The 10,394-nt window shown below is 45.8% G+C and overlaps 1 pseudogene; it reads right to left on the bottom strand.

The window, feature by feature from the left end:
* Positions 1-9,625: 9,625 nt before the first annotated feature.
* Positions 9,626-10,085, bottom strand: LOC103545432 (small ribosomal subunit protein uS15-like; annotated as a pseudogene).
* Positions 10,086-10,394: the final 309 nt, after the last annotated feature.

The raw sequence follows: 10,394 nt of genomic DNA, 5'->3' as shown, positions 1-10,394 counted from the left end.
TTTCTTTGCAGCCCTGATCTCACCGCACTAGAACTTCTGTTCTCATCCACGTCCTACATTTCTCTAGAGGTGGAAGGCACAAAACACTGCCTCCGTCCCTCAAAAGGAGACAACTGAAAAACCGTCCTGCTTACAGCTCTTTGGGAAGCAGAGAAACAACTCGATCCCCACAGTGCTATTACAGCCTACCAGGAACCTCTCATACAAAGGCCTGAAACGCAGTTTCCTTCCAGCCCTGATCTCGCTGAATTACAGCTTCTGCTCTCCGCTGGGTCCTAAATTGCTCTAGAGGTGGAAGGCACAAAGGACTGCCTCATTTCCTCAAGGGGATACAAGCCACAAACCGTCTTGCTTGCAGCTCTTTGGCAAGCTGAGAAAGAACTCGCTTCCACAGTGCTCTTACATACTACCGGGAACCTCACATACAAAGGCCTGAAGCACAGTTTTCTTCCAGCCCTGACCTCGCTGAATTAGAACTTCTATTTTCAGCCATGTCGTACATTGCTCTAGAGGTGGAAGGCACAAAGGACTGCCTCGTTTACTCAAGGGGAGACAAACCACAAACCATCTTGCTTGCAGCTCTTTGGGAAGCAGAGAAACATCTCGCTTTCCACAGAGCTCTTACAGCCCAATGGGAACCTATCATACAAGGCCTGTGAAACGCAGTTTCTTTCCAGCCCTGATCTCTCCACATTAGAACTTCTGCTTCTGCCAAATTTCCAACTTGACAATCCTGCTCACAGCAAATGCCTACATTTTCCCTTAAGCAACGTGACCTATGCCCAAATGATTGTGCTTCCACATGCTTAGGAGAAGAGAGACAATAGGCTTTTAACCAACATCCTTTGGGCACTGGTGGAGATGTTGTCAGAAAGCACCTGATCAGGAACGACCCTTTGCTCTCAGTCTTGGCCTACATTGCTGTAGAGGTGGGAGGCACAAAGCCCTGCCTCCATCCCTCAAGAGGAGACAAGCCACAAACCGTCTTGCTTCCAGCTCTTTAGGAAGCTCAGAAAGAACTCACTTTCCACAGTGCTCTTACAGCCTCCCAGGATCCTCTCCTACAAAGGCGGGTGAAAGGCCATTTCTTCCCGGCCCTGATATGGCCCCTTTAGAACTTCTGCTTCTGCCACATTTCCATCTTGCCAACCCTCCTCAGACAAAATGCCTACATATTCCCCTTAAGCAACGGGACCGAGGCCCAAATGATTGTGCTTCCACATGCTTAGGAGGAGAGAGCCAAGAGGCTTCTAACCACCCACCCTTGTGCACTGGTGGAGACCGTGTCAGAAAGCACCTATGGAAGAAAGGCAACTTCGCTCTTAGCCATGCACTACATTGCTCTAGATGTGGAAGGCACAAAGCACTGCCTCCATCCCTCAAGGGGAGACAAGCCACAAACCCTCTTGCTTCCAGCTCTTTAGGAAGCTGAGAAAGAATTCACTTTCCACAGTGCTCTTACTGCCTACTGGGAACCTCTCCTAGAAAGGCGGCTGAAGTGCCATTTCTTTCCAGCCCTGATCTCGCTGCTTTAGATCTTCTCCTTCTGCCAGATTTCCATCTTTCCAACCCTGCTCACAACAAATGCCTACATCTTCCCCTCAAGCAACAGGGCCAAGGCCCGAATGACTTTGCTTCCACTTGCTTGGGAGGAGAGAGACAATAGGCTTTTAACCAACAGCCCTTGGGCATTGGTGGAGAGCTTGCCAGGAAGCATCTAATTCAGGAAGGCCCCTTTGCTCTCAACCTTGGCCTACATTGCTCTAGAGGTGGAAGGCATAAAGCACTGCCTCCATCCCTCAAGGAGAGACAAGCCACAAACCATCTTGCTTCCAGCTCTTTAGGAAGCTGAGAAGGAGCTCACTTTCCACAGTGCTCTTACATCGTACCAGGAACCTCTCCTAAAAAGGCAGCTGAAACACCATTTCTTTCCAGCCCTGATCTCACTGCTTTAGAACTTCTGCTTCTGCCACATTTCCATCTTGCCACCCCTGCTCACACCAAATGCCTACATCTTCCCCTTAAGCAACGGGGCTGAGGCACATATCATTGAGAAAAATGCAGTGCTGTTGTCATTCTGGATCCACAGTGGAAGTCTGTACCTGCGAATGATCTCCTTTCATGACACTTTGCTCACTTTGGTGGCCTTCCCTGTTTTGGAAGTGAATGCTTCAACCCACACTGTGAATGTCTCTATGAGTACTAGTGATGCCAGGTCGGTGAGCCGAGGAGTCAAAAGAAAGATTTCTTAGACTCTTAAGATCTGGCAGTAGTGCTCTTTTATTTAGAGAATAGTATAGAATAGCATGGGGACAGGACCCATGTGCAGGCAGAGCTGCTGCCAGCATGTTGCTGCTGCCGCTTCTGCTGCTTCTGCTGCTGCTTCTGCTGCCCCTGCTGCAAAGTTGGGTGGAGAGTAAGGCTAAATTTAACGCATAGGTATGTGAGTTATCTCTTTACAAGACAAAGAATATGTAAAAAAGTTAAAATGGTGTCAGTGCCCGTAGGGTCAGGCCATTTGGCGGTCCCACAACTTTTAGATAAGAATCAAACCGGATTGAGTAAATGGCAGAAGTCACCGCTTGAATATTATCCTCAGCTAAAGACAAAGGATGATTTGGGGGGGCGGAGTCAGTTACATGAGGTTGCCAGACAGTAACCAACTTAAGTTCTTGCGTCTGGCATTAAGAGTTTCTAGAGGTAAGGCCATCCCCCTTCTTCCTGGCACAGACAGGAAGGCGTCTTTACAGATAGAGGTTTCTCTTAGAAATGTAAATGTTTCCCAACAAAGGGGCAAGCAAATTCCACTCCTTGGAGCCTGCTTCTCATCTGTAGTTTTAAATTAAGCAGCCTAAAAATCCTCATCACTAGGAGTTACTTGACATTCACAGAGGCTCAAGGCATCATGTTAAATTTCACTTGCCAGTCCTTACAGGGGACCACTCCTCAATGTTGAACCCCCTTGTTCAAGGAGGGCAGCCCTGTCCTGGGGTTGTTTTTGGTACAGATCACACATTTTTAGTAACTTTCTGAATGGTTTGTTGCAAGTTAGGACAAATTAGCCACCTTGATCCACTGCAAGGTGGCCTCCTTCCCATAGTGAGTGCTCTGATGCATTTGATTAACACTTTCTCCCAGAAGAGCTTCAGGTACCAAGATGAGTCTTTCTGACTTACATTTATATCCTTGATACTCCACAGATGAGGAGTCAAATCTCCATGCCCTGGCTCCCTCTCAATCTTTCTGTGTGTAGCTATGCTGGAATTTAGCAAAGTCAATTTGGGGAACTAAGAGACCCAAGAGTGTCCTGAAACTCATAGTGCTAGCAGCAGTCTTCACTGCCTGATCAGCCAGTTGATTACATCTGGCTTCCAAAGTGTCCCTTTTCTGATGTGGAGGTCAGTACATGAAGGCTACTGCCATGGCTCATTAATGGCCTCTAATAAGGTCAATATTTCCTCAGAATGTTTTATGTCTCTCTTTCCAGCAGTCAAGGGTCCCCTCTCTTTCCATATGGGCCCAGGGACCTGAACCACTAAAATGGCGTATTTTGAGTCTGTGCTCTTGTGTCTTTACCTATTTGAAGAGCTTAAGTTAGGGCTATTAGCTCAGCCTCCTGAGATGAAATACCAGGAGGTGGAGCCTTTGCTTCCATGGTGTCCTGTAGGGTGACAACTGCATACCCTGCTTGATGTTGCCCTAATCCAAGAAGCTGCTTCCATCAGTGAACAGTCCCAAGTCCAACTGCTCCAACAGTTGGACATTCAAATCAGGTCAGCTCTAGAACACCTGTTCAATGATCTGAAGTCAATCGTGAAAGTGGTCTTGTTGACTCAGTAGGAAGAAGTGTTGCAGGTTTTAAGGTAGAAATAGCCTTTAACTTTACTTCTGGATTGCCTAATAAAGTAGCCTGATCCTGAGGTTAGCCAAGATCCTCCTTTCTGTTCTTTTCTTAGAGGACTCAGAGGGAGGACACAATGGGGAGTGTGCACCATGGTGGGCTGTGCCAATGTGAACATTTCAGCTTCTTGTAGTATTTTACAGATGGTGGCAATGGCTCAGAGGCAAGACAGCTATCCTTTGACCATCTGATCTGACTGCTTAGTAAAATAGGCCACAGGTATCCTGGTGGGTCTAAGGTTCTGAGTCAGGACTCACAGACTAAGGCCCTGTTTTTCGTTTACAAAGAGATCAAAGGGCTTTCTCAAATCTAGAAGTCCCAAGGCTGGGGCAGTTAATAATTTTTCTTTAACTTGATTGTACTTGATGGGGTTCAGGTCAGGCCGTCCCAGGATGCGTCACTCTGGTATGAGGATTATTTCAAGCTGAAGACAATAAAGGCTCAAATTCAGGAAGAACATTCGACATTTCTCCCCAACTGCCTAAAAGAAATTTAAAATGAAGGCCTGTCCCTCTGGGTTTCGGTAGACTGGAAAGATCCTTGCTAAGCCCACTCTTATCAAGTCCTATTTACCATTAACTTTTCCATTTCCATGTGAGTTGTCTTCCTCCCCTTTGAAGCCTCAAATCACTACCCCAAATATCATCCTTGTCTGTAGCTGAAGATATTTAAACAGGCAGCCTCAGCCTGTTTAACTCAGTTGGCTGAGTTACTCAGTTTCTCCTGAGTTTCTCCCATGTATACATGCTATTAAACTTTGTTTGATTTTCTCCTGCTGACCTGCTTTTTTAGTTATTTTACCAGCCATAACAACCCTAAGGAAAGGGCGGGGGAATTCTCCCACTTCCCTGACAAACACATTCTGGCCCTTTCATGTCCACATCAAAGGCTTGAGGTCTACTCCCATTAAGTCCTCAAATAGAGATTTTAACATTAATCTAATGCTGACTGTCCAAATTCGACAGAAGCCTGACATTCCCAAAAAAGTCTCCACAATTATCGATGGGGAGTAGGAGTTCCAACTCAAGTGATTGCTTCTCTCCTGTCTGGGAACAGGATTCTCTGGGCTTCTGACAGTTCAAAACCTAAGTATTTAACATTATTTGTCACTATTTGTGACACTATCTACCTAGAGATAGCATCAGATCCTACAAGATTACCCTTTGCCTGCCATTTTAGATGCCAATTGCAAGTCCAGGTTGTCACCCATCCTTCTGACCAACCTGCCACAGACCAGAGGTGCCCATGAACACCCTCTTTTGGATTTGATTAAACTACTTTTATAGAGCAGCTCACAGAACTCAGGAAAACAATTTACTTAGCCAGACTGAAGAGATGCGTAGAGCACGATATGTGAGAGAGGGATGTGGAGTTCCCAAGCTCTCTCTGGGTGTGCCACTCTCCCTGAGTCTCCCCATGTTTGCAACTCAGAAGCTCCCTGAACTACATATTGAACTCAATCCTCAGCCCCTCTCCCCGCCTCAGAGGTATGAGGAGGGGGATGGGGCTGAAAGTTCCAACCCTCTAATCACACAATTACTTTCCCTGGCTAACAGCCCCAACCATTAGGGTCTTTCCAAAATTCACCTTATTTACATAAGTTCAGGTGTGGTTGACAGGGACTTCTTGTGGATAACAAAAGACACCCATGTTACCATTATTAATCTGCAGTTATTTCAGGAACTGAGAACAAAAGTAATTGTTATAACAAAAGATGCCCCATGGCTCTTATATCAGAAATTACAAGGGTTTTAGGAGCTCTGTGCCAGAAATGAAATGAAGGTTTTGGTTTTTGTTTTTTCTTTTTACTATAAATCACAATATCACACCAACCTCAGAATTCCCTACTGAAGGCAGGGAATGGTGACCAGACATCACTTGGTGGTGGTGGGGGTTGAGGATCCAAAAGCATCTTTTGAATCTGGCACTGTATTGCATTGACAGCCATAATGTCTTCAGCAAATCTATATTCCCTTTTTTCCAGCCTTTTAATGGGTGAAATGGGTGTGTTCCATGGGAATCTCCTGATCAATCCCTGTTCTAAAAGTGTATTGATTAAAGGAAAGTGTCCTCTTATGGCTTCTGGCTTCAAGGGGTATTGTTTCACCAGGGCCAATGATAGGGGAGCCTCTTCTCTCTCAGGCGCTGGTGTATCTTGCAATAAGGTCATGAGCTCAATTCCCCAACTTTTAGGGGCTTGGATCTCTATCTTGTTCCAGCTTATTAGGACCCCTAACTTAGATAGCATGTCCTTCCCTAGAGGGGGAACAGGGCAGTCTGGTACACACAGAAAAGAATGCTTCTATGTTTAGATCCTATTTCACAGGTCAAGGGCTCCAGAAATCTTTTAGTCTCTCTTTTTCCTGATACCTCTTTTATGTCATCAGGAACTGTAGCCAACTTTTGGAGTTTCCCCATGGGTATCTGGAGCACTTTAAGATATGACATAGTCTCAGGACAGGGAAAATCCCCTTTCTTCCCTCCTAGGGTTCCTATGGCTGGACTAATAGTAAAACTGACACAAGACCAGGTTAACAGGAGAAAAATCCAGTTTAATACATACCTTTTGGAGACCATAAAGAAGTGTTGCTCAGAGAGTGAACAAAACAGGCAGTATATATATCTTTTACACCAAGAAACATAAAATTGTGAAAAATTGACAGGGCAAAGAAACTTAGGTGTGGGGTATGTAAATAGTGGAGAATTTAGGATGAGATAGTAAATTAGCAAGGTTTGTTTATGCAAGCTTCTCGGCCCTGAATCCCCTAGCTCAGGTGATAAGGATGCAAGGAGAACACCTTTCTCATGGGAGATTCATTTCCTGCTTTCAGGGGAACAGAGACAGTAGGCTCAGAAATCCCTTTTTGCTCCACAAGTAACTTTAAATCAAAATAATCAATAAGGCATTGTGGGATATTTTGGGGTGGCCTGTCCTGGACCCCAACAATTGGTATTAACTGTACTTCCCTGGGCCTCAGGGTAAATAGCCCAAGGCAGTCCCACAGCCTCTGGGAAAAAAAGTCAGAGGGCTTGTCCTCAGGGCCTTGCTGGACCTCTCCTAATTTAGACCAGTTAATAGACGGCTGCTTTACTATATGTGTGGCTTTCAAAAGCAGACTCAAAATATTCTAGCTTTTCTTGATCATCAGGCTTATTGTGATTCCACTCAGGGTTAGTCCCCAGCACAACCTCCCCATTAGGCCCGTGAAATTTTGACCCAGGGACTTATTTTTTTCTGTCTTCAGCCATCCCACAGGAAAGTGACTGGGCACCCAGCCTCTCCTGCCGCTGCTGCCACTGCCACTGCTCATGACTCCTGGGCCGAGCCAGGCTGGGTTGAGCAAAAAGGAGCCCATCTGCCATCAGGACACCCCTCCCGCCACGACCATCACTACTGCTGCTGGGGCCACCACTGCTGCCATGAAGGAGCAGGGAGCATGGGGATGCCCCACTCCATCCTCCTCTCTGCCTTCCAATGTGTGCTGCCTACCCCTGTGACCACCACCACTACCAATGTCTCTGAGGACATGTTCATTTTAGTGAACCCAACAAATACACGTACACACACAAGACAAACGCACCCACACAAAGACAAATCCTACTCCTGCGGGTCAAAAACAAAAGGTGAAATCTAACAATGCCCTGGATCTCTTCCAAATGAGGGTCCCTGCTTTCACGCATTCAAAATGCAAATAGAGATACAGAGACTGATGACTGTTATTGACTCACCGAGCAAATGGCAAAGAGACTCTCGCAGGACAAAACAGAAGGTGAGGTCCAACACTCCTCTGGATCTATCCAAAATGAGGGGCCCACTTCTCACACAGAATGCAAATGGAAAGATGGGGAATTCATGACCACGCTTCTCATGGTCACTCACCTGACAGGCAAAACCAATTCCCGCAGGACAAAAACAGATGGTGAAGTCAGACAGAGATCCCCCGGATCTCTCCCAAATGAGAGACCCTCCTTTCCAATGAATCACTCACACCAAATGCAAATAGAGAGACAGGACCTTCACCACTGCACGTGTCATGGCAACTCAACTGACAAGAGACTCTTATACAAGACAAAAGCACACTCATACACAAAGACTGAAGTCCAACATGTTTCTCCACTCCAAGGGAGCATTGTGCCTAGGGCGGCAGATACTGGCAGGAAGGGAGGAACAGCAAGGGAAGCCCCCAGGCAAAGACTTCCCCCCAGCCCCTGGGGACCACCAACCACTGAAACCCTCACAAGAGCCATCCAGCCATGGGCGCAAGTCTCCTGACTGGCTTGCCAACATTGATACCGAACCTCTTAATCTCAAGTTTCTGTGCCCAATACACAGGAAGCCAACACTGAGACATTGGTGGCTAGAAATGGAGAAATATTTACTCAAATTGTCAAAATGAATCCGTGGGAGCCGGGTTTCCCTCAAATCCATCTCCATAAGAACAGAAACAGGGAGGTTTTATGGAACTGAGGGACTTGGCAGGAGAGCTTCAGGGAAACAATTGAGTCACCCTCAATAGGTCCCTAGGGAATCTGACTTCCGGGCTCCAGGGCTGCTCAGATCTGGCCATTTGGTGATTACAACCTCACCAAAGATATCCTTTTTTTCTTCAAAACAAGCTCACAATTCCTTGAGCCCCCTGCATCACCCCTCAAGTTTAACAGAAAAAAAAAGTAAACTGGTTTAATGTCTACAGTACCTCTCAGGTACCTGGATTCTTTTCTCCTCCTTTCCCTCACCCCCCCCCCATCTCCAGGGATCTCCTTATTAAAAATTCCCATTGTCTGGGAAACCTTCTGGACAGCGCAGGCTGAGAAATTCCCCAGGCTGTAGAGAGTGTGTGTCTGGTGCTCAGAGAAGTTGCTCTTGAAGGATAGGTTTTGACTCATCCACGTAGAGGTATGAACCGAGGCTGTAAGAATCAGTGGGCAAAATAAAGGCGAGAAAGTAGAGATGGAAGAGAGGACATTGGTAATGAGAACCTGAGGTTTGACTGTAGGGTAGTGGAGTTCAAAATGCCTCTCCCCAATATTTCACTTTTTTTAATTGTTTAAATTTTTTTAAAGATTGGCACCTGAACTGACATGTATTGCCAATCTTCTTTTTTTTTCTTCTTCACCTCAAAGCCCTCAAGTACATAGTTGTATATTCTAGTTGTAGGTCCTTCTAGTTGTGTTATGTGGGATGCCACCTCAGCATGGCTTCATGAGCAGTCCTAGATCCATGCCCAGGATCCAATCTGACAAAACCCTGGGATGCTGAAGCTGAGCATGTGAACTTAACCACTAGGACAGGGGGCTGGCCCCTCCAATATCTCATTTTTTAAATCAAGAGTTGGCTTAGTTTTCCAGGACAGCCCTCATGGCATGACTTAATATGGTTAATTTATACTATTCAATGCACTGTGGAAACCAAATCCTCACTATTACATTGTTTCTCTTTGTTCTGGGTTCCAGTTGGGGATTCCAGAAGCTCATTTTTCTCACAATCCCGAAATAAAAGTGCTCCCCTCTGACTCTCACTAACAACCCCACTTACATGGACCTACCTTTCTCTTGTGTCCTGATGACATTGGTGGAAGATGGAGCACTGATGCTTCCTGGCATGGGCTGGACAGGAAAAGAAAACACCATCTATGGAGCTGGTTGGAAGGAAGAGACAGCAGGAGCAGTCAGGCAAAGCCAGCCCAGGGCTGTGAATCTCTATTTTTCTAGTTAAACAATGGTTTATTGCTTGAGTACATAGATAAATTTATGGAACCAGGGAGAAGCTGTGGATGACTCACATTTCCAATTGAGGGAGAGCACTTGTCTAGTCTTATATCTAGCCAGCTGGTAAATGTGGCTCTCAATCAGAATCAGATGGAATTTAGCATCCTTATCCTTTCTGCTCTTCTCAAGACGCTTTCAAACTGCAACAGCTTTCTTAAGTAAGACTTAAGACTTTGAGTCCTTTGTACTGAAGAATTCTCAAGGTTTTATTGCCTCTCACAAAACATACTTGTTCAGTGCCATGTGAGTTTCTCAGGACCACATCAGCTTGTGAGGGAGTCAGGCCCTTATTAGCCAGTTTGTAGAAGTGCTCTTTTGTGTCATCAGACATCATCTTCAGCCAGGTGGGGATGCTGTGGCAGAGGGGCAGAGCCTACTGGGACAAGTCCTTCCCAGGAACATACGTGTGACCCATGATGGCAGTGGTCAGGCAGCAAAAAAAAAAAAAAAAAAAATGCCCCAGGGCTGCAGTTCTTAAGAAAAAGCTGGCTCCCCAGTGGATTGGGCAGAGCACTTCTGTTTTTCCCACAAGGGTTACAAAAACTAGTCTATATTATTAACGATTGTTTCTTTTCTTACTCAATTTCATTTCGGACTCTATGTCTCCATTCACATAGACTAGCAGATAAAAAGCATCACATGGAATCCTTTTGGGTTGTTTGTCTCCTCATCTCTCTTATTTAATACAAGATCTATTCTGGGTCTTAAGCAGAGCATTGGAGGT

The sequence above is a fragment of the Equus przewalskii genome, chromosome X, assembly GCF_037783145.1.
Source record: "Equus przewalskii isolate Varuska chromosome X, EquPr2, whole genome shotgun sequence".
In the NCBI taxonomy this organism is placed as follows: domain Eukaryota; kingdom Metazoa; phylum Chordata; class Mammalia; order Perissodactyla; family Equidae; genus Equus; species Equus przewalskii.
This window is presented reverse-complemented; position numbering and strand designations above follow the sequence as displayed.